Source organism: Megascapheus bottae, chromosome 18, assembly GCF_031878675.1.
Source record: "Megascapheus bottae isolate mThoBot1 chromosome 18, mThoBot2.hap1, whole genome shotgun sequence".
NCBI classification, from domain to species: domain Eukaryota; kingdom Metazoa; phylum Chordata; class Mammalia; order Rodentia; family Geomyidae; genus Megascapheus; species Megascapheus bottae.
The window spans coordinates 35,463,558-35,489,069 of NC_143526.1; the positions used below are offsets into that span (position 1 = coordinate 35,463,558).

A 25,512-nucleotide genomic window follows, 5' to 3' on the forward strand; every position below is an offset into this window, starting at 1 on the left:
TTTCTTTTGCCAGTCCTGGGCTTGAGCTCAGGGCCTGACTGTCCTTAGACTTTCTCAAGGCTAGAGCTCTAACACTTGAGCCTTAGCATCGCTCTGGCTTTTTTGTATGTATGGGTACCGAGGAATCGAACCTGGGCCTTTGTGCATGCTAGGCAAGCACTCTACCACTAGGCCAAACTCCAAGCCATCTCTGAGCTTTTTTGCTTAAAAGCTAGTGCTCTACCACTTGAGCCACAGCTCTACTTCTGTTGTTTTATTGTTTGATTTTGGGGGGAGTGATTAATTGGAGATAAGAGTCTCACAGACCTTCCAGTGTGGCTATGAACCATGATCCTCATGTCTCAACTTCCTGAATAACTAGGATTATAGGTGTGACCACCAGCACCTAGGCTGGATACTTTTTTGTATATGTTAATTAATGGATCCAAAAATATTCTTTACTTTTTTTTTTTGTCAATCATGGGGCTTGACCTCAGGGCCTGGGCACTGTCTTTTTCTGTTTATGTGGTACTGAGGAACTGAACCCAGCACTTTTTGCATGCTAGGCAAGCACTCTACCACTGAACCACATTGCTAGACCCCAAATACATATTCTTAAGTGTATAATTGTTTTCAATAACCACTAGCTCACCACTGAATAACTTAATTTCTGTTATGCTTTCAATGTAATTATGCTTGCAATTTCAAGTTCATAAATAAATGACTCCAAAGTCACGATCAGAGAGAAAATAAAGGAGTTATTTTACTTTAAATTTAAGCTTAAAGGGATAATTCTGACATGAATGTTAAATGATGTCTCTATCATTTATTCATAAAGAAAGCAATTATTTCCCTCTGTGTTATATGCCAAGGATGTGATCTTGTCCTATTGATAAAAGGTTGGGTATATCTACCAGACAGACATTCCAAAATTTGTCCTTTTCCTTTCAGCAATTTTATCAATGTTAACTAACACTGTCACTTTTTTTTGGTCGATCATGGGGCTTGAACTCTGGACTTGGGTGCTGTCCCTGAGCTCTTCAGCTCAAAGCTACCCCTCTACTACTTGAACCACAGCACCACTTCTATTTTTCTGGTGGTTGATTGGAGATAAGAGTTTCATAGACTTCAGTATCAGGCTGGCTTGAACCGAGATCCTCAGATCAAAGTCTCCTGAGTAACTAGGATTTACAGGCGTAAGCCACCAGTACCCAGCAGAGTGTCACATTTTTTATAAACAATACAAAGTACTGCTGACAGTCTTTTGCCCTCAAAATTACAAATGCCACAGAGAATGAGCCTGTCTTATTTGTTCACTGCTATATTCCAAGTACCCAAGTGGCATGCCTGGTGGATAATAGCTGGTAAATAAAACCTTGTTAACTAATAGATATAAATTAAGTTTAATTTTGTAGGTATTCACCTCCCTGTTGCAATTTTATCCAAAAGATACCTACATCTTAAAAACTTAGTTGACTAGACAGAGACTCTGCGAAGTATTCACACATTTGAAGAACTGTCTCAAGACAGTTCATTCAGTAAATGTGTTTTGAGCATCTGCCATGTGCCAGGCACTACGCCAAGAGCTGTGGATAAAGACAGTAAAAGCAAAAACTGCTCTCTGATTTTCTACTTGCTGTATAGCAGAAGAAACAGAAGTAGGGTTCGTGGAAAATAAGCAGAAGGATACAAGCAACGTGGAAGGAAGTCCTTCTGAACAGAACCCAACATGCTGGGCTCCCAAGGCTGGGAAGAATGGGCTGGGAGAGCCCCCCCCCCGCCCCCCCGCGGGGCTAGGCTAATGCTAATACTCATGGCTTAGAGGAAAACTGAGGCCAGCAGCATTACTCTAATACAAGATTTGTTTAGAACTATAATTTATGTCAGAAAACAAATAAAAAACCACTACTCCGTATACTAGGTAAATTGTGTATGTGATAGTTCACATCCATCATAACAATAGTTTTTAAAATCTAAGATTTAATAAAAATCCACACTAACACGTTAAGAAATTATTTGCTTATTGACTTTTTTCTACTGGACTCTGGCTTCTCTCAGCTACCCTTCTAAAACTACTATTATTTCAGGTTCTTTGATAAGGTTCCAAGTTGCTCAGATCATTCTGAAAATTATCCTGAAAAAGTAACAATTCTCTTTCAATTTCCATAAAGAAAACAGCAACAGTAGGGAAACTGAATACCTGAACAACACACACAAATTAACAATATTTATAAAGCAACATATACATAAACCAGTTGAATGTTCAATGCAACAACAAATCCTTTTCAAAGGGATGGTATAAATAATTAAAAATAAGTTTTGACAAGTAGAATGATTAGGGTATACTTGGAAACTATATAAATAATTTTACAGACTGCACAACATAAAAATATTTATGACAAGTAAAAATACAAATGTGCCCAATTCTAACCATGTAAATATTAAACATGTGAACAAAAGCTAGAGAAAGAAATTTAAAGTTTACTTTAGTGTGTTGGAATTTCTTCTGTATCTAAATTTTCTATTCATTGTTTTACAATGAATATGTCAAAAGCCAAAATAGTTCATTATGAGCATAAGAATTTGTACATTAACAAGAAATGAAATAGAAAGGAGGCATAGTTGATTTAATGTTCAATTGGCTTTTTGTCCTTTATAAAGCCTTTTAAGTTTATAAACAACCAAAGGCAAAGATAATGAGATACATGTTGTGAAAAGTCCTTAACATCTGTGGAATGTAAAAAGGACTTTGTACAGCAGTTGCTCATGAACTTTGGGTAAAAGCAAAACTACATTTCTGGATTCTATTTTGCTTTTCACCTTATTTGATCTCGCTTAAGTCATGCCAAGTTGAGGTTTTTTTCCCCCCTTTTTTCCCTTCCTCTCAAGTTCATAGATGTGAAGGAGAGAAGGAAAAAAAACCTACACGGCAGCTCTGTACAGTCCTCCCCTGTTCTTTCAGCAAAGTACAAATGTGGCTCTCTGGAACCAGTTATAGAATTTGTTTCTTAGCCTTTCAGCTAAAATCAAATGTCCGGTGGGTCACAGAGAAAGACATGAGGAATATCCATCTACTATCTGTCACAAGTGTCACAAGAACTTAAGTTACTAAAGTCCAAGAGATCTAGATCAAGTTCTCCAAATCTATAATGTGGAAATAATTTACTCACCCTCAAAGAGGTGAGGTCACAAGAAAAGTTCCTAGGACATAGTGATAATCAAGAAATGTCTCATCCTTAAAGAACTGAAAATTGACCTTCCCTACGATCCCGCCATACCACTCCTGGGCATTCAAACTGAACATCATAACCCAAGATATGATAAGGACCCCTGCTCAGCTCTGTTCATCTCTGCACTATTCACAATAGCCAGGCAATGGAAACAATCCAGATGCCCTACTGCAGATGAATGGATACAGAAAATGTGATATAAACACACACACACACACACACACACACACACACACACACACACAAATGGAATTCTACATAGCCAACAGCAAGATAAAATAATGGCATTTGCAGGGAAGTGGATGAATCTAGAGTGAATGATGTTGAGAGAAAAGTCAAGACCAAAGGAACAAAACGCACATGGCATCCTTAATATGTGAACATTAGATCAAACAGTACAAGAGCGAGGACTCAATATTTGTATACCCAAAGCTATGGACATGGTATTGGAAATATAAACACAACTACATAGACATAAAAATCTATGACTCTATAGACATAATGTTTTATTACATAGATTAATATTACATATATAAACCCTCAGCCTAATTTTAATTATGTTCTAAAATCTAAGTGTCAGTGATTGTATATAGAGATTCCCTTCTTGAATACTTGTTTTTAAATATGTCATTTGAAATATGATATAAAAATCAATGTTAATAAAGTCTTTAATAAAAAGATATTTAATGCAATTTGCTTAGTTATGTTGTCAAATTTGACTACTGTACAACCCTACCATGAGCATATGGAAGTCATTTTCCATTATCTTTTTGACACTTTTTGTTTGGCAGGCAAAAGTAGAATATCATTTAACTTCACATTTGTTAGGTACTAGTGAAATTAAATTTTATTACAGACCTTTAAAAAAAAGAAATGTCTCATCCTCTTATCCCACCTTACACACACACACACACACACACACACACACACACACACACACACACACATACACACACACGGTTTCCTATTCAGTGTAATACTACAGGGGTTTGTATGTCTCATAGTCTCCAGAGATATTCTCCACCTCATCACCCTACCCTGTAATCCAGACAGGCTCCTCCCTAGGAATTATACCAACAAGTCCCTTGTATTTTGACCTCTTATAAGATTTGTTAGCCCTAAGTCCCAGAAAGGAGCCAGGATGAAGAAAGGGAGTAAGGCTGGGAGAATTAAGTTCACTTGGTCAGCTTATACTCCTCAAGCAAACATCACTGGATCCTCTTGAGATGGTCTCTTTCAAATGACAAATCTCTTCTGGCTTCTGATAACCACCTTCATTAATTGCCTCCTTAGAACTGGGGTGGTAACAGATCCCACATCACTGAAACCTAGGGTTAGTGACTACCTCTACGGCTGTGCATATGACCACCATTTCTTTAATCTTTCCTGGAATTATCTTAAATTGATAACCGCAAATGTTCCTGTCAGGACTCTGCCTGATAGAATCTTGTCTCTAGCATCCCAGAACCAACCCAGAGAAAATAACAATGCTGAAGTTCATCTCACACTGAGATATACACAAGCAGGTGCTAGTGATTCTTTTTTTTTTTTTTTTTGCCAGTCCTGGGCTTGGACTCAGGGCTTGAGCACTGTCCTTGCACTTTCTCAAGGCTAGCACTCTACCACTTGAGCCTCAGCACCACTTCCAGCTTTTTGCTATGTGTGTGAGGTACCTAGGAATCGAACCCGGGTCTTCGTGCATGCTAGGCAAGCACTCTGCCTCTAGGCCAAACTCCCCACCCCAGGTGCTAGTGATTCTAAGTGCCAGATTCCTAAGGCTATTCTGTGGACATTCCCTCAATAGGCCTGAGGGAGTCCCAAAGCTAAGCCATTTTCCTCAGAACCCACCGGAATAATATTCTTAACTTCTTACCAACCGCTGACTAGACCATCTCATATTTTCATGCTGAAGTTCAGTCTCAGTCAACAAGTTATATCTCAGGCAAGCACCAGTGGCTTATGCCTATAGTCTTAGCTACTCTGGAGGCTGAGATCTGATGATTGCACTTTGAAGCCATCTCCAGCAAGAAAATTCATGAGACTTTATCTCCAATTAACAGCAAGACACCAGAAGCAGAGCTATGGCTCAAGTAACAGAGCACCAGCCTTGAGTGAAAACTGAGGGACAGTCCCTGGACTGAACTCAAGCCCCAGTACTGGTGCATGTATGCATGCATGTGCATGCACGCACACACATATATACATGTATATGCACATGTACATGCACCCAGAGTCTCATTTGTTTTTGTTAATAATGGTATCCAATGCATAATCTTTTAGGTAGTAAGAAAAAGAAACAACAGCCTCCCAAATGTCCACCCTCCTACTGTATCACTGTTTCAAATGAAGATTTGGGAAAGCAAGTACAGTATGAACTCTCCAAAGCAAGAAAGAACCAGAAATGAACACATCTGCTGCCAATGCAACTGTAACAATGGTCATGTCTTTTCCTGAAGGTAAGTAATAGGGAACACTCCCTAATTTAGCTTTAGCCCATCATGTCGCCACAGACTTTTACTGATGTTATGATGGACTTTGGAGGTCTAGGGTAGTCCCAGGCATCCCAGGACAGAATTCACAGAGGTTTAATTAACTTCTTTTTTTTTTTCAAACTAGGTCTAAAGATATAGAGCCAAGGACCTCCTCAGCTCTAGCTATCAGAACCAACCAGGTGCACAGCCTCTTACAGATGTTCTGATGAGTTGAGATCATAGTGGGGTTTTTGGTTTTGTTTTTGGTCATGGGGCTTGACTTCTGAGCCTGGGCACTGTTCCTGAGCTCTTCAGCTCAAGGATACCACTCTATCACACTGAGCCACAACACTACTTCCCATCTTGGTTTTTTTTTACATTTTAATTAAGAGCACCACAGAGATAAGTGCTCCATGAAGCGCGCACACACACACACACACACACACACACACACACACACAAAAGTTGTACACAGAACTTTACCTGTAGGAAAGTGCTAAATGAGTATGGAGCTAAGTTCAATGGCTCAAGCCTGTAATCCCAGTTACTTGGGAGGCAGAATAAGCGTTTGAGGCTAGCCTAGGCAAAAAGTTTTCCAAACAACATCCCAAGCAACAGCTCCACCTCAAACAACAGATGAATGCAGTGGTATCCACCTGCCATCCTCAGCACAGGGAAAAACAGCTAAGAGGATCCAGAGCACTACCTCAAAAATAACCAATGCAAAAAGGGCTGGAGGCATAGCTTAAGTAGTAAAGGAGCGGCCTAGGTCTGAGTCCAACCCCCCAGTGCTGCAACAACATGGCAAACAGCATAACGGTATGCTCAGAGCCCAGACTTGGTAAAACATGGAGTAAGTGCCAATATTTCCAAGCATCTATTCCTTTCTCACTAAAATGAGGCCAACATACTATCATTATTGGTATTATTAACGCCAAGTTGCTGTATGACATTAGGTGACATGTATTTTGGGCACAGTGACTAGTGTGATACGAAGGCTCAATCAATACTCTTGCCAAATTCTGCAATTTTACTAGTATTTTTACATGAACCTCAAGACTTAAAAACATTTGTATTATTTTAAGGGGAAGCATGTTACATTATCAACAAATGTAAAAAAAATAGTAACAAAGAAATCATATTAAGATCACTGAGATTAAAATATTCCAAGCCGGATGAGGTGGCTCATGCCTGTAATCCTAGCTACTCAGGAGACTGAAATCTGAGAATCACAATTCAAAGCCAGCCCAGACATAAAAGCCCATGAGACTATTATCTCCAATTAACCACCAGAAAACTGGAAGTGGTGCTGTGGCTCAAGGGGTAGGGGTAGGTAGCCTTAAGCTAAAGACCCAGAGTTCAAGTCCCACAATCAATAACAACAACAACAAAATAATAATAATATATTCCACTCACTAGCACTTACAAACCTACACAGAGGGAGGAATTCTGCAAGGTAAAACTTTCAGCCAGGTTAAGTTCAACAAGGACCTGATCCATTAGAAAAATCTAACAAAACCTCAGAATGATCTATTAATATTATACAGAATTAAAGAACAAAATTACCCCTGAAAAAACTAAAGACCCAAAGTCTAAAAAGAAGTACTTGGAGATGAAAGGGAAGATAATTGTTTTTTGTGGGGTTTTGTTGTTTTGTTTGGTCTTTCCTGGGCTTGACCTCAGGGCCTATGCACTGTCCTTGAACTTTTTGCTGAAGGCTAGCATTCTACCACTTGAGCCACAGCTCCACTTCTGGATATAGTTCCTTCTCCTCCTTCTCCCTCTCTCTCCTTCTCCTTCTCCTTCTTATTTTTTGCCAGTCCTAGAGCGTAAACTTAGGGCCTGGGCACTGTCCCTGAGCTTCTTTTGCTCAAGGCTAGCTTTGTGCCACTTGAGCGCCACTTCTGGCTTTTTTCTGTTTATGAAGAACTAAGAATCAAACCCAAAAGCTTCATGCAAGCACTCTACCACTAGCCATACTCCCAGCCATGGATATCATTTCTTTATGTATCTGAAAGGTTGGATATGTTGCATATCATAGAAAAGATTCACTCTGTAAGTCCAGTGGATCAAAAGTACCAAGACATAGACTGGTTCCCTTTGAGAAAGAATGTTCTTGAGGAAATAGAGGCTCTCCATATAAAAAGAGGAGTTGGCATCTTACCAGCAGGCATGACGGAAAACTCCACAGTAATTTCCTGAGACTGTAATCCTAATTTCTTGTTTAAACACCAGAAATAGATAGGTGGTGATTGATTACAACATAACTCTTATGTTCCAGCATCTGTCACCATAGCAAAGTCCCTTGAGAGAAATATAATAAGGCTCCAGTTTAATCGACTGTTACATATACATAGGCAGTCTTATTCCCCTTGAGAGGTATTCTAGTTATAAATAGCTACCTTATAATGTTTTTCCGTTAAAAAGCTATATGACTAATAAAAAGGCACAAGTACACTTTATTGCATTATTCTCAGTAATGGTATAAGATTTCATTTAATCCAAGATAACATTGCTTTTGCTTTGTTAGACTCCGAAAAGAGAAGCATCTCAAGAAAAAGCCTAAAAATCATAGCCACTGGGAAGAAAGTAATTCAATATTTATTTTTTTGTTCACGTTCCATAAAAGATACAGTGGAAAAAGAAGAAAGTTACAGACCAGGAGCCAGTGGTCCCCATCTGTAACCCTAGCTACTAAAGAGGCTGAGATCTGAGGATTGCGATTCAAAGACAACCCAGCAGGAAAGTCCACAAGACTCATCTCCAATTAACCACCAGAAAAGCGCAAATAGAACTGAGGCTCATGAAGGGTATCAATGTATGGGAATTAATGCACCATCTATCTGGCAAATATCATGTAACCCTTCCATTAATTACAATAAAAAATATATGAAAAAAAAACTGTGGCTCATGTGGTAGAAAGCTAGCCTTGAGTAAAAATCAGGGACAGTGCCTAGGCCCTGAGTTCAAGCCCCATGACAGACCAAAAAAAAAATTACAGAAAGGACTCAGAGAATAGAAAGACATTTGAAAGACAAGCATGAGACTTCAATGACATTAATTACCCCAGCCTTACTGAAATCCCAAATATTTGACTTGTATACCTAAGTATACATCGTACTATCTCTATTCCTTTCTTTTGCCTTTGTAATGAGCTGGTTAGCTGGAGGTAAGGACATAAAGACAAAAGCTTGTCTTTAATTCTATTTGCTAGCTTCCATGGCTCTCACAATCCAGCACAAGAGAACAAAAATGCTCATCACCATGGAGGCAACTGTAAAGTTAAATTCTGTTGTGAAATCACAAAATATGACATACATAACAGGTTTTAGATTATGAAACTGCAAATTACCAGAGGAAAAGCTCAAGTCTTTAGAAACGCCTCATTCTTAAGTCATTATTTTTCCTTTTAGAAGATGGACACAATTACTGATTATTTTCAAAGCTAATTTATTCTGTTCACAGAAGATATTATACCTGAATTCCAGCCTTCAAACCTAGTGAGAAATGAATGGCCTATTATAGGACATATAATCAGGTGTAGACACCTTCAAAATGAAATGTGGCTTTCACCTGAACTGAAAACAATCTCTGGCCTAGATCACAAAGTATTCTGTTGTAACACTATCCTTTGAGCACTGTTAGCTGGGAAGTCAAGTAAGTAAACAGGGTGCTAAGTGCTATCATAGAGGTGTCTGTTTTATACTTAATGAGAAATGGAAAGGGAGACATGGCACCTAACATGCCCCGAGAGTCAGTAGGCTTTCTGGAAGAGAGGATATTTGAGATAAAGCTGGAAACACTCAATGAAGAAATGGAGGATTCATTCTATGCAGGTAGACATGGAGGAATCCCAGGAGAACCAGGTCAGAAGCCTAGAGAATGCAATTATCAAGAATGGTTTAAGCACTTAGGAAACAAAGGGTCACAGAACAAGGGGCCAAAGAGACATCAGAGCAAAGGAAGAGAGCATGTTCCGGTTGTAACAGGTTCACTGCGAATGGACACTACCAAGTAAGGTGGGAGAGAAAGGCCTCAGCCTGGCTAACCAAAGAGGGACTTTAGATGCCCATGCCTGAGACATTTCAGTGTCCTGGCACTGACAGGGGCCAAAACACAGAGGACTAAATTGCAGAAGGTAAAGAAGAGAGCACAGATGGGACTATTCCAACAAGGAGTCAGCTAACAGTAAACGAAGGTTGTTCTTTTTTTTTTTTTTTCTGCCTCGACCTCTGCCCTTAACTCAAATCATCTTAGTTTCTTGAGTCTATTCTTTTGCCTCACCAACTACACACAGTTTACCCTCTGGCCTCCCTTTTATTTTTCAAATTATAAATCGGACCATCTCATCATTGTTCTTAGAATAAAACCCAATTCACTGCTAAGGCCAGTAAGGTCTTGGGTGACATAGGTCCTGCTTCCTTCCTTTGTCTCTTCCCATCACCTCTCCATCCTGCTTATCTTTATCAGTCTGGTCTCCTTTTAGTCCAGGAACACTCTAAGCAGGTCTCTGCCTTTCATTGCTCCTTCTACCTGAAAATTTATTGTTCTGTTTTCCCTCCTCCAACTGAAACAATCAAAGGTGAGATCATCTACCAAGGAAAAGGCCACCACAAAGGTCCTCCTCCTCCCCATCCCCAGGTTGTCACCAGCTAACTTCAGGCCAGGTTGTCCAGTCCTCCAGATAGGATCATTCCTGACTCTCACTCTCAGGGTGAGCTTATTCTCTGCTATTAGTTGCATGGCTTTTGACAAGGCACTGCCTCATCAATTTTCTTGCCAAAAAACAAAACAACACAACAATAACAACAACAGAACAGTATCTGCATCCCAACCTATAGGAAGCTCACCTCACAAGATTTGTGAAAATCCTAGTTCTCACATCTCCCCTGATTTGGGAGCACCACTCTTATCTTTACTGGGAAACCTTAGGCCTCTCAGCACTTCCTAATCAGTGTTCACCAAGGCTTTCCTGAAGCTATGCAAGTCCTTTTTCTTTATTCTTAATTGCTGGCACTCTATCTCTTGGGCCATACCTCCCCTTCTGGCTTATTTTGCTGGTTATTTAGTCAAGAATTGCTTTGATTTTTCTGCCTGAGCTGGCCCTGAACTGAAATTCTCAGATCTCAACCTCTTAAGTAGCTAGGGTTATAGCTGTGAGCCACTGGCATCCTGCCTCATTCTTCCTAGAGCCCTTCCACCACTGCAAACAAAACCCCACAAACCCAAATTCACCTCCTATACAGTAGATGCCTCTTCTGAAGACTTGTTCATTAGCCACACACACTAGCTCTCATCCTAAAGTTGGTGCAAGGAAGACTCGCAGATACTCTTCCATTCTCAGTCTCTTCCCTTTGCTGGTTATAACACCACCCCCCACAGGGAAATCTTGGAAACCACACTTTGAAAATCATAGAGATCCATCAGACCAAATCTCTTCTACCACAGGATTATAAGTGAACAGTAAATGTCTACTAATATAGGCCACTGAAGTTTTAGCAGGGTTGTCTACTACCCAACCTACTGTTTCTTTTTTGTATACAGGCCAAATTTAGATAGATGGGAGGAAGAAGGGAAAGAAGAGGAAGGGGATTAGGAGGAAGAGGAGGAGGAGGAGGAAGGGAAAGAGAAGGAAGAGGAGGATTCTAATGGTAAAGAAGGAAGTTTATACAAACTCTCATGCTATGATTAAGCATGGCCTAATGATATTGCTTTCATTTATAACATTACTTACTCTCTCGAAAGATATTAAAATGTTTCTCGGGGCCAGTAGTATGTCTTAGTGGTAGAGTGCCTGCCTAGCATGCAGGAAGACCTAGGTTCAATTCTTCAGTACCACATACACATTAAAAGCCAGAAGTGGTGCTGTGGTCCAAGTGCTAGCCTTGAAGTCCAAGGAAAGTGCCCAGGTCTTGAGTTCAAGCCCCAGGACTAGCAAAACCAAATGTTTGTCATTTGACTCACCATCATCACCACTCATTATTATTGTTGTCATTATAAATGGTTTATAAATGAAAAGACAAACTTAGAAATGTAAGCCATAGTAAATAGAGGAGCCAAGACTGAGCCACAGGACTACTGACTCATTGTCGAATGGCATTTTCGCTATAGCATCTGGTCTCCCAAAGCCACATTCTAGTACTATATCAGAGATACTCTTCGCTGACATACAAGGGCACTGCAACAAAACAAAAAGGGTAGGTAGTCTGGTAGAACTTGCCAAAGATTGTGGAGTTTATACACATCAGTCTGTGCTGTGTCATCCAGTTCACAACAGGGGCAATAACAAACTCCTATTTCTAAGCTCCACAACAGTCATTTGATATGTTCTTCTCTCTTCAAAGACCTCACTGTATCATCTCCCCTTGGTCATCAAGTGGTGCCAAAGGGCCACTTTACAAAGAAAATAGAAGCTTTTACTAGGACAAAATTTCCAACCTCCTACGTCTGCAGAGTCCTCTGTATTCCCAAATAACCTTTCCTCTTTCTACATCGAACTGGAAGAGGCATCCTTCTCAGGCACTGCCACTGGCTATTCCCATGCATGTTTCTCCCTGAAATCACTCCTTCCTCAGGATACACACAGCATCTTCTTATCCTCACACTTCCTGGATGTGCCTCTTACAAAAAGCCGCAGAAGCAAGCACACATCTCCACCCCATCCAGCCACCTAATGCAGGACACCACAACAGTCCTCTCTCATAGGGGCCTAAGTCATCAAGCAATTTTGAACATTTCCCTATGGCATTTGGCACCGTTAGCATTACCTCATTCTAGAAAATTCTCTTCCTTGATTGCCATGATATCACTCATCTGATCCTCCTACTGTCTGTCTATGCCTTCTTTTTCCTCTATAGGTTCTTCTTCCCCGACCCTTCCTCTCCAATGTTACATGTGAAAAGTTCCATCCTTGGGGTCAGGAGCATGGCCTACTAGAAGAGTGCTTGCCTAGCATGCATGAAGCTCTGGATTTGATTCCTTGGTACCACATAAACAGAAAAATTTGAACATGCTGCTGTGGCTCAAGGGTAGAATGCTAGTCTTGAGAAAGCTCAAGAACAGTGCTTAGGCCCTGAGTTGAAGCCCTAGGACTGGCAAAAAAAAAAAAAGTTTGATCCTTGCTGGGCACTGATGGCTAACCTCTATAATCCTAGCTACTCAGCAGGCTGAGATCTAAGGATCACGGGGCAAAGCTAGCCTGGGCAGCAAAGTCACCATGAGACTCTTATTTCCAATTAACCACTCAAAACCCAGAAGTGGAACTGTGACTCGAAGTGGAAGAGCACTAGCCTTGAGCAAAGGAGCTCAGGGTCAGGGTCAGAGCCCAGGCCCTGAGTTCAACCCCATGACTAGTACAAAAAAAAAAGAAATGATATTAAATGAGATGCCATAACAGGCTGTAGGGGGCACTGAATAATGATAGGGTGGAGGCAAGACACAAAGCAGGACCATGCTATAGATTAAGACACAGCCCTTCTGGGGCAATCACCTGCCAGAATCACAGGAGCATCGCATCTATGACTGGATGAAACCATCACTTACAGCAAAGTACATTCATCTGGTACTTTCTTTGAATGGCTCAACAGCTGTTTAAAGTAGGCATGGCAAAGATAAGGCCACTTTTTATGAGTAAATTGAGGTTAACAAAAAATGAAGGGTCTTGTCTAGGTTACTACAGAAAATGTCTACAACAAAAGGCCTAGTTTTTTTGTTTTTTTAGCATCATATTATATGGAAAGGCCTAGTTCTTTAGTGATATGTAGGTAAGAGGAACAATAAAAATTTTAAAACTAAATAAAATGTTTTAAAAAGCAGAAAGCAGCTGGCCACCAGTGGCTCATGCTATTTAGGAGGCAGAAGGCTGAGAATTGCAGTTTAAAGCCAGCCTAGGAAGGAAAGTCTTGAGACTCTTATCCCCAATTAACCATCAAAAGGCCAGAATTGAAGCTATGGCCCAAGTAGAAGAACATCAGTTTTTTTATGAAAGAATTTATTAACATTGATTTTTACATCATATTTCAAATGACGTATTTAACAAACAAGTGTTCAAGAAGGGAATCTCTCTATACAATCACTGGCACTTAGATTTTAGAACATAATTAAAATTAGGCTGAGGGTTTGTATGTCATAGATACATATTAATCTATGTAATAAAACATTATGTCTATAGAGTCATAGATTTTTATGTCTATGGAGTTGTGTTAATATTTCCAATACCACGTCCATGGCATTGGGTACACGAATATTGAGTCCTCGCTCTTGTACAGAACATCAGTTTTGAGTAAAAAAATCCCAGCGATAGTGCCCAGGCCCTCAGTTCATGACTCAGGACCAGCATGTGTCCACACATGCACACACATACACACGCACACACACACACACACACACAGTTACTAGCAAAAGAGAACCTTCTTTATAAAGAACTTTTACTTTCATTATAAATATTGGTCGGACTAAATTTGTATGGTAATATAATAGCATGTATTCAATCATTAAAATCATCATACATTCACTGTTTTAATGTTTCTAGTTATATGGTAAATATCCAGAAGCCCAGTCTTCTGTAATAATGTGTTATTTAATTTACTTTTAGAAATGACTGGGTAGCCCAAGGCACTCGAAACTTAACTAATTTTCTTATTTATTACTAATAAGTATTGTAATTGGCAAGGTTTTAATAACATATAGTCCACATATTATATGGGAGACACCATGGCATTACCCACAGAGTAATAGAAACTCTATTAGTTATCCCTGCAAAAGAAGGCAGGACTGATTCTCTCCATCTATATTTGTATAGATAGTAACTTTAACTTTCAAACCTCTTTTCTGTGTAGTCTAAGTATTACAAAAATCTTGTAAGTCAAGGCAACTTCTTCGCATTTCAGGTAACAGAAAACAGAGGCAAATGATTAAGGTTACAAAATGGAAAAAAGACAAAAGGAAGACTAAACATTAGGCCTTTTTACCCCAGGCCTACAGGCATTCTACAAAGCTGTCATGGCTTCCTGATCATGGACCTATACCAGCCTGTAGGTGCATATGGCCAGAGAAGGAACAAGTCTGATTTCCTGTCTGTTGGTGTCTAGTATAGTACCTTGCATGTAGTTAGTACATAGAGGTATATTTTCAGTGAATTATTGGACACATTTTTTTTGGCATGGCTTTAGTCCCTTGTGTGTCAAAATGGGAAACAAAACATCACCAAATATTTTGGCTTTTTAAATGTTATTGGTAGTTTAGCCTCAGTACTGAGAGAGCAAGAGAGACAAAAGAAGGAAGGAAGGAATGAAGGAAGAAAGGAAGAAAAAGAGAGAAAGAACAATGAAAGAGAGAGGGAAGGAAGGTAGAAGGAAAAGGAAACAAAGCAAAGTAGCTATTAGTTTTATCAAGAATTAACCAAAAGGAAATGTTATCTTTTCTAAACTATTTCTCAGAGAGATTAGAATTCTGAACTGGGATCATATTTTACCACAAAAGACAGCAAATGGTATATATTTCAGTTTCCTGAAAAACTAAGGGTTGAACTGATTGGGAAGGTGAAAGAGTGAAAACAACATTAACATGGGAAAGAAAAGGACTCAGTCATGACAGTAACCATTTGCAAGGCTAGCATGGCTATAGGTAACCTACCATGGCATGGAAAGGACTTGCCAAAGGATGACTCACCCAAGGGAGCATATATTAGTGACAAGAGAAGTCACTCTGTCAGGAAGATGCAGCTTTCAGGCAGGCCAAGCCCAAGAACTAGACATACAGAAGCCTAGAGCAAAAAGACTTCACAGCTTTTGTGTAAATCCCTCTGTGCTTAGCCATGCTAGAGCAAGGGAGATAGAGGAGTAGCTAGGCCACTCTCCATTTACCAAGGCCTGATCGCTCAAGACTCTCCTGCCCATATCATCAAGCATCCCTGGAGAAGATCCTCAGGAATGAGCCAGGCATGGTAGCACATACCTTTATTCCCAAGATTCAGGAGGCAGGAGGTAGGAGGATTATGTGGGGGAAAATTAAAGAGACTTAATCTCCAAAACAAAAATAGGGCTGGGGGAATAGTTCTAGTAGTAGGGTACTTGGGTTCCATCTTCAGTAGCACAGAGAAGAAAAAAAAAAAAAAAACCAACAACTCTGGTCACAGGGATGCACATGGGTAGTCCTAGCTACTTGCTCAAGAAGCTTAGAAAGATCATGGTTTAAGGCCAGCCCAGGCAAAAGTTCACAAGACCCCACAATCTCAGTCAATAAAAAGCCAGGGGGGGAGGGTGTTCACTTGGGATCCCAGCTTCATAAGAAACCTAAACAGGAGGACCTAAGCCAAGCCAGTCCACATAAACATATATGCTCAGTCTCTTCTGCTAGAGACTCGAGTACAGGGGGAAGTATCCTTAGAAATTTTCGTGAACAGTTTAAAAATATAGTACTACATGCTGCCAGTACTGCCCACTTAAATCAAGTTTCCTTCGTAAGAAAATGAAAGTGGGCCGAGGCTGGCTTCCTTGTAACCATCCTTCCAGGTCATGTTTTCCCCCTCCCTCACGCAAAAATCCCCATACTTCGAGGCTTCCTAATAAGAGAGATTTCTTATTCTACCTCATTCACCAAAGACCTGCCCCCTCCTTCCTTGAAATCTTTCTGATAGCTTCTCTAGACATGCAGATGATCCAAACACCAGCTGCCGGGTTAACTGACCACTTCAACTTCAGCCAGGTTCACTGAGTTTACTTCAGCATTTCATGTCTGCAGCAAAACATAGGAGTGTGCCATGCCTGGTAATTAATTGCTCCAATCCTGAAATCTTCCATTCACAGGTTCCTCTAACCACATCCTCCTATGACTCCATCACTCCAATACATCTAGTCCCTGATTTCATCAACACCTTTGGTCCTTGTCTCCTTGCCATCCAGCTTAGACACCCAATGAATCATGTTAATCACCACTGTCCTGCCACTCACCCCTAGCAAACCCCATCTCTGGTTCAAAACAAACATATTCTTCTCTGATCCTAGAACCTGGCAGTTGAATGCTATCAACATCCAGTCAATCCACAGTCTCCTATTTCAATGGAGCCCTGAGTGCTATTTGAAGATCATCGACATTCTTTTAAACTTATCCTCCCTCTTTCTGACCTTAACCATTTGTCAAAATTTCTCCTTTGTCCACTATTATCTTGCTACTTATTCTTAGCAGACAGCTTCACACAGGTGATGGAAGCCACCAGAATGGCACTCATTCAGAAGCCATCCCACCAGAAAATATGGCTACGCCCAGATACTCCATCTTGAGTGCTGCGAACTCCACAGGGTTATTTGAAGTAAGTTCTCTGGTACTAATCAGTCATGAGAGTACGCAATATGATGGAGGGTGCCTTTCAGTAAAAGGAAAATAAAGTAGTGTGTCTTGGTTCTTGAAACCTCTCTTGAGGCCCTAGGTTCAATTCTCAGTAACTAAGAGAGAGTGAGAAATACATCTGTACTCAGACTCCTAACAATGGGAAGGAATGTTAAAAGAAAATAAGTTCTCGGGCCGGGAGTTTGGCCTAGTGGTTAAAGTGCTTGCCTAGCATGCATGAAGACCCAGGTTCGATTCCTTGGTACCACATACATAGAAAAAAGCCAGAAGTGGTGCTGAGGCTCAAGTGGTAGAGCTCTAGCCTTGAGAAAGTCCAAGGACAGTGCTCAGGCCCTGAGCTCAAGCCCAGGACTGGCAAAAAAAAAAAAGAAAATAAGTTCTCTTTCTTTTCTTATAATCATATGACAAGCTTAAAGCCAAAACTAAAGTTGGAGTGTACATCAGTGGAATAATTATAAATACTGAGCCAAACACTCAATTCCCTGACAATTTTTTTTGTGTTGGCCCTGAGGCTTGAACTCAGGACCTAGCCACTGTCCCTGAGAGTTTTTGCTCAAATTTAGCCCTCTACTCTCTGAGTCACATGTTTACTTCCAATTTTTTTGTTTGTTTGTTAACTGGAGGGCAAGAGTCTCCTGAACTTTCCTGCCCAGGCTGGCTTTGAGTGGTAATCCTCAGGTCTCAACCTCCTGGTTTGAAGCCAGATTCAGCAAATGAGTTTGTGAGAGTCTATTCCAAATTACCAGCAAAATGGACTGGAAGGTATGACTCACATAGAAGAACACCAGCGGTGAGCAAGAAAGTCAAGAACGGGCACAGGGCCCTGAGTTCAAGTCCCAGTACCAGCCCAGAAAGATAATTTATGATTATTAGTCAAAATGTTTGTACCCTTATATGTACTGGATCCTAAGTAGAACACTGGTGGTTAGAGCTGTGTCATGACCAAGGGAAGGTTCTCCCTGCCCCTATAGATCTTGTAATATAGTGAGGAAAGTGCAGTAAAGAAGGAAATAAATACATAAATGAAATGCGTTGAGTTTTGGTGAATTGCCAAGCAGCAAATGCACATGTACTGAAACAAGGGACAGTAGGGAGAAAATGCGGTAGAATGAATGACCAGAATGGTCAAATGTTTTGGCGGAGTATCTTTCTATGAAGAGCGTGCCAGGCAGAGAAAGAACCTATACAGAAGGATGGAAGAACGTGGTACATTTGAGGATTGATGGTGACAAGCACGGTGGGCAATAAGCAAATGTGAAGAGGAAGGCAGGGGCTGGCCCTCGAGACGGAGGGTGGATGTGAGCCTAGGTGCAGCTGGAAGCCACTGAGTAAGACGGTGGCACGCTCTTCCTTTTAGTAGGTTGACTCTGGCTGCTGTGTGGAGAAACATGTTAGAAGAAGGCAACAGCAGTCATCTAGCTGAGAGAACGGAATGTCTAGATTAGAAAGCGATGGGAAGGAAGGTTTTGGTTTTTTTTTTTTTTTGCTAGTCCTGGGTCTTGAGCTCAGGGCCTGAGCACTGTCTTTGGGTTTTCTCAGAGGTAGAGCTCTACCACTTGAGCCACAGCACCATTTCCGGCTTTTTTCTGTGTATGTGGTACCGAGGAATCAAACTTGGGTCTTCGTGCATGCTAAGCAAGCACTCTACCACCAGGCTAAACTCCCGACCCAGAAGAAAGAATTTGAAGTCTTCTAGAAGCTAAAAACTAAACATAGGATGAGGAAAGAAGAATTAAGAATAATATCTAGGTATGTGGCCTGAACAATGAGTGGACTGTAATGATGCTAAGACACAAGTAGCTAGGGGATAGATGAGAGATCAGAAAAAGAAAAAAGAAAGCTGAAGAACTAGGTTGGTAACCTAAATTTAAACAGGTAATGCCTAGAAAAACATAGAATTGTTCCAAATACAGACATGCTCAACAGATCCTTACGAAACAAATAAAAAAATTCCCTTTAGGCCTTTGAAATAATAAAATTTTCATTTAGAGTTTAATTTTTGTATATATGGAACATTAAAAGTAAAAAAATTGGAACAGGAGTATGACCTAGTGGTAGAGTACTTGCCTAGCACACATGAAGGCCTAGGTTTTACCCCTCACTCCCACATACATAGAAAAATCCAAAAGTGTTGCTGTCACTCAAGTGGTAGAGTGCTAGCCTTGAGCAAAAGAAGCTCAATGACAGTGCCCAGGCCCTGAGTTCAAACCCCAGGATTGGCAAAAAAAAAAAAAATGTTTCTGAAGGCCTCTCGACTGTGTTCCAGGGATCCTTTTCCTTCAGAGCAAAATGCTTTTTTTAAAATACACTAAAATTAAAAGCATCCCAGAAGATGTTCAAATCTTTAAGAAGCTTACCTTCACATTATACCTTCCCTGTAAAGATTCTACCCAATATATAATTATTCTATCCTTATAAGTGAAAATATAATGATACATTTTACTACTGATGTTGTTTTGACCTGAAAGATGAAACTGGTACTCTCAAAGAGTTCAAGTCACATGAGAGATATAAAATGCTCAAAAGGGCAAGGATCAATTTTAAAATATTTTTTTAAAAAGTAAGTATACCTGCTGGTCATCCAAAAATGATAAGCAGAGGGATAGAAAAGATAGAATTGCCAAGAAAGTAAGTAAATAGAACTGCTACTTCCCAAATGAAAACACATTACAACTGTAATTATATCTTGGGGTATCTGCTGACACAAAAACTCTACTATGCTCTTGAGGTTTATTCTATCACTGAGAATTACCAAATTGGAATTGCAGCTGTAAACATAACTAGAACAATTTATACTTCTCAAAGATTCCCAATGTGACACAAGGGATAAGGTAGAAGGAAAGCCACTAACATTTGCCAAAAATGTTCCTTCCCTCAACTGTTCAAGGTAAATCAAGACTGTCATTCTTTTGAAGATCATAAGCCTCACCTTGTATAATTCTCCTCAGACATGGAAACGAGAGGAATGTTGTGATAGTTAAGAGCTTATTCTATCCCCCGGTACAGCCACATAACATAGACGACTACCAGCCAGGTCATATCCATAGGTGGATAATGGACATCCCTCCATTTATTCACTCAGCAAAGATTAAGTACCTACAAGCATCAGGTGTAATTCTGAGCCCCATGGATTCAGCAATGAAAAAAAATCTCACATTTATGGGTTAATGTCAGGGGGAGAGATCAATAAACCAACAAACTCATACTACCAGCTGTTGGTAAGTACAGTGGGATATGGAGGACAGGATCTGGGATGCATTTTCTAGAACGAATGGGAAAGGTCTGAAGAAGGAATCAGTCATGCCAATACTCAGGGATCAGAGTTCTGGGTAAGGGAATGTTAAATGCGGAGGCACTGAGCTGGAGTGTGCTTGAAGTTTTTAAAGAACAGCAGAAATGGGTATGGCAGGCTAGAAGTCAGAATGGTGGGTAGCCTGGTAGTCCATGGCCGTAACTTGTAATACGACTTTAAGATGAGAAGCTACTGGAATGCTGTAAGCAGAAAACTAGTACAATCCGGCTTACGTTTAAAATTACTCACAAATGGACCACAAGTCCCTGTTCATAAAAATCAAGACATCTCCCATAATCTTTTTCTAAGCAAAAGAAAAAAAAAGTACGTAAATAAGAGTTATATATTCTGGAAGCATTTTTGCATGAAGAAAAAAAATGAAGTGTACACATGAAAACAAAAGACTAAAAAGATAAATGCAAAGCTGGTTTAGCCGGGTAAGTGAGATTGAGGTTTTTCCCATGCTTCTATTATTCAAGTTTTCTACCTTAAACATAAATAACTTTGAAATGTAATAAATTACTTTTTAGTGTTATCTTTAAAAATAAAAACACTCGACCATGAGACTAACCTAGTCTAAAAATCTTACTTCCACGTGGGAGAAAAACAAAAACATGGGGAACATTTTCCCCCAAATTACCACACTTGCCAAGCAATGTTTGCCTGTTGTGAACCACAGCACAAATCGAGTTTGGCTTAGATGTATCAAGGTCACAAACCAAGTTGGTTAATGTTTATCATTTCATAGTGGCTCTCAGTCCTCTAAATCAACCTTAATACCATCTCTCCAAAGCAGCAAGAGAAGGGCCCTTTCTCATTCATTTCCTAAGTCTCTTGGATTCTAATTTGCATGCTGCTCCTGGATTTTTCCACTGTATGTCTCTTAGAAACAAATCGAGCCCAAGTAAGTTGTTCCAGCTAAGTGGAGTGAGCTTTTGGCTTGTTCTCCGTGGTTGAGCATTATCCCGCCAGGCAAAGCACCAATTGTTTTAGGACTCATTTTCTCTCTCTCTCTCTCTCTCTCTTTTTTTTTGAAATATTGCAATACTAAGTTACCACAAGTAAAGGACATCACGATAACAACATATAAGAACCCGTACATCCGTGGAAACTGCCGGGATTCTGTTGGGATTCAAAGTGTGTAGACACTTCATGAATAAACATTTGGGGTATCTACATAAAGAGAAGCCACGAGTTCACGGGACCCACACAAAAACCTGAAAGGCGTAGACGCTGCCTCCTCGGCGGCCCGACGCCCCCTCCCACCCGCACGCCCATCACGCCGCGATCACCGCCGCACCGAGTCAGTCTGCTTCTCAGGCACTCTCTACCTAAGGCCCACCTATATCCCACCCACTCCCCCAAGTGCAAAAGCTCTCTTCCCACGGCCACGCGGAGCGTCTGAGAACACGGGGTCCACGTGCAGTGTTTCGGCGAGGGCAAAACGAGGGCCCCAGGATTCTACTGTACCCGGAGGGGCTCGACTCCCCGCTCGGCTGCCTGGGCTGCTGGGCCTTAGGCTCTTGACACCAGGGGCCTGGGGCTGACCCGCACGGCCAGGTCGCCCCTCCGCGGACACCGCCCACTTGCCCTCCGTCACCCCTTCCTGACTCCTTCGCGGGGCCACAGTGCGCGGGGATCCCCAGGGCGCAGAGCCTGGACTTGGTGGGATGTGTGTGTGTGTCGGGGGGGGGGGGGGGGGGAGGGAGGGGAGTGATGACAGACGGGGAAGGGCGGGGCCCTGGTGGGCGGGGCCTCCGGAGGGCGGGGCCTGGGAGGGGCGGGACCTCCCGGCGTGGGGTTGGAGGGGGGTGGGGGGGTTGTTGCTGGCGGCTGACAGAAAGATTGGGGGGCGGCGGGCTGACGCGAGCCTCAGGGCCGCGCGGGGACCGGGCCTGGCGGGAAGCAGCGCGCGTAGACACAGAAGCTGACAGGCAGAGACACACACGGACACCGGAGACTGACAGCCGCGGGGGCACCCAGGGTCGGCAGGCGGGCAGGAGGGCCGCGGCGGGCGCTCACCTGGCAGCGGCAGCGGCGGCGGTGGCGGCGGCGGCGGCGGCAGTGGTGGCACCGGCACCCGCGGCCCGGCCGCTTTCCCTGCGCTGCGGGCCTCCCTCCCTCCCTGCTTCCCTCGCGGGCGGGCGGGCGGGCGGGCGGGCAGCGCAGGCCCCGCGGAGGAGGCAGCGGCGGCGGCGGCGGCGGCGGCGGCGGCGACGCCAGAGCCGCGGACTGCTGAGCGGCAGGGACGCAGCTGCACCAACTGACTCCGAGCCGCTCGGCTCGGCTCGGTGGCGCTCGGAGGTTTTCGGCGGCGTTCGGCTCCGCTCGGGCCCGGCCGGGGGCGGGGCCAGGAGCCCCCCGCCCAGGTCGCCTCAGGCGCTTGGAGGCGGAGCTTGTGAGGGGGCGTGGATCCCCCCCTGACGTCGCGGAGTACGGACCTTGCGGCCGGCGCATGCGCGGGGGACTTTGTGGCTCTGGGCTTGAAGGCGGAGGGGATGGGGTGGGGGGGCGGATGCTGGGGCCCGGGAGGTTGCCGGGTTTTGTACTCCGTATCCTGGCCTTTCTGGAGGAGGGCTACCCGAGAAAGGCCACACCAGGATACGCTTTCAAAAGGACATAAACTGGGTAGGGGCCTTGGATCACGTCCACCTCCGCTCTCCCCAGGGCAGTGTTTCCTCACAGCCTTCTCCTGAGAGTTGGTCTTTCTTTTACAAGGCCAAGGCCCCACTGAAGTTTTTAATATCTTGTTTATTAAAAGTAACAATAGCAAAAACAAACTTCTGATCACCCACTCACTTCCTTGATATTGTTTTGAATCTTCCGCTACTTGAGCTTTCAAGCATCAGCTTCCTTGGTTCCAATAATGTTACCCTTTCCAGGTATCCTGTAAGGGTCTGAATTTTTGTCACATGTTACAGGCTGGTGTTTTTTTTCTTTTTTCTTTTTTTTTTTTTTTTTGGTCAGGGAACCCAAGTCTGGCAAATATGCTCCAACAATGGTCCCCACCTCTAAATCCTATAACAAACAGAACTTGGTTTTTTGATAGACCTGAATCCCGATCCCCAGCCTTTAATAATCCAGCTGATTATTCAGTGGCTTTGGACATGTTCACCTCTCATCCATAAAAGAACAATTAAATGTTAGTAACTGAGCAATAGAAATGAGTGAAATAATTAAATGACAGCTTATATAAAGCTTACAGGTTGCTTTAGGTTGGTGTTCAAACCACCAGACTTTACAGAGAGGTATAGTGATTGAGGTCTGTTAATGTCAGAATTCAAGAAAAGAGGCAAGGCCCAGGAGTATGGCCTAGTGGTAGAGTGCTTGCCTAGCATGCATGAAGCCCTGGGTTCAATTCCTCAGTACCACATAAATGAAAAGCCAGAAGTGGTGTTGTGGCTCAAGTGCTAGCCTTGAGCAAAATAACTGCTATGGAACAGTGCCCAGGCCCTGAGTTCAAATCCCAGGACTGGCAAAAAAAAAAAAGATGGCTTTAACCTAAGATTATATTAAAATCTTGACACTGGAAATCACTAAACATAAGTGTGATACGTAAGTGAACAACATGCCAAACTTAAACATGTCCAGAGCCAGTTAACCTTCCTCCTTGCACAAACTGCCAACTTAAAAGTGAACTCCAGCCTTTCAGTGACTCAGGCCAGGTCATTGCGTTCACCTCTAACATCTCTTCCACATCCCATCCAACAGCAAGATCTGTCATTTCCACCGTTGGATTTCTGTCTTCCTGCCCTAGAATATTGCAATTACCCACTCTCCTTGATCTTGCCTGTGGTTTTCACCACAGCACCTAGAGGGATCCTGTTGAAACTCAAGTCAAAATGTATTTCTCCCTTTCTCTAAAGCATCCAGGGGGTACCTATGTCACTCAGAGTAATAAGCAAAAGTTTTTATTCTAGGGTCTCTAAGATCCTATGTGATCTGCTGCTTTTTTCTGGAAAAAAATAATAAATGTGCAGATACAACAGTAGATCTATGCAAGCTATTATTTTATTATTATATCATTTTTTTGTCAGTCCTGGGCCTTAAACACAGGGCCTGGGCACTGTCCTTGGGCTTTCTCAAGGCTAACACTCTACCACTTAAGCCACAGCACCACTTCTGGCTTTTTTCTGTGTATGCAGTACCAAAGAATTGAACCCAGGGCTTCGTGCATGCTAAGCAAGCACTCTACCACTAGGCTATGGCCCCAGGCTTACATTTATTATTATAAGAAGCATAATAGTCCAAGTTTGAAACAACTCAATGCCTACTTATAGCAGAAGGGATACATAAAATGTGGTATATACTGCTGGGTGCTGGCAGTTCATGTTTGTAATCCTAACTACTCAGGAGGCTGGAATTTTAGGATTGTGGTTTGAAGTCAACCCTGCCTTTAAGACTCTTATCTCTAATTAACTACCAATAAATCCGGAAGTGGGGCTGTAGCTCAAATGGTAGAGCTTTAGTCTTGAACCAAAGAAGTGTTCAAGTACCAGGACCAGCATATACCACACACACACACACACACTAACTGTGATATAGTCATCAATGATATATTTCTCCCCTGAAGACTATGATGTAGGAAAACAGATTCAAATTCTGAGGGACAGAATATGTGAGTAGGATATATGCACAGACAAAGCAGGAGACATGGATAAAATAGGACCATGTATTTGTGGAAAGATTCCTAGTAATAAACACAATTGAGTTTAATATAAGCCAGGTACTGGGGGTTCACACCTGCAGTCCTAGCTATTCAGGAGGCTGAGATCTGAGGAAAGTCCATGAGACTCTTATCTCCAATTAACCACCAAAGAGCAGGAAGCAAAGCTATGTGTCAAGTGGTAGAGTGTTAGCCTTGAGGAAAAAAGCAAGTGAGAGAGCAAAGCTCTGAGTTCAAGCCCCAGTACCTACATTTTAAAAGTTTGATATATTTTTCCCAATTATTTTATTTTATTTTAAAAGTTATGCACAGAGGGGTTACAGTGGCAAAAGTCAGGTAAAGAGTACATTTCTTTTTGGACAATATCACCCTTCCCTTGCTCTCTCCCAGTTTTTCCCTCCCATCCCCACCACAAGTTGTACAGTTCATTTTCTTTTTTCTTTTTTTTTTTTTTTTTGCCAGTCCTGGGCCTTGAATTCAGGGCTTGAACGCTGCCCTTGGGCTTTTTCCTCAAGGCTAGTTTTCTAC

General features: G+C 42.0%; 1 protein-coding gene across 2 annotated transcripts in view; it reads right to left on the minus strand.

Annotated features, from left to right (window-relative positions):
* Positions 1-22,456, minus strand: part of Zhx3 (zinc fingers and homeoboxes 3) — an 83,573-nt gene extending 61,117 nt beyond the window's left edge. Inside the window, exon 1 of one of the 2 annotated variants that reach the window (XM_090352372.1) lies at positions 22,341-22,456. The gene's annotated coding sequence lies outside the window, so the exon portion shown is untranslated. Of the gene's footprint in view, positions 1-21,788; positions 21,960-22,340 lie in introns of those variants that run through there. The other variant, XM_090352373.1, reaches the window with a different exon arrangement.
* Between the last annotated feature and the right edge of the window lie 3,056 nt (positions 22,457-25,512).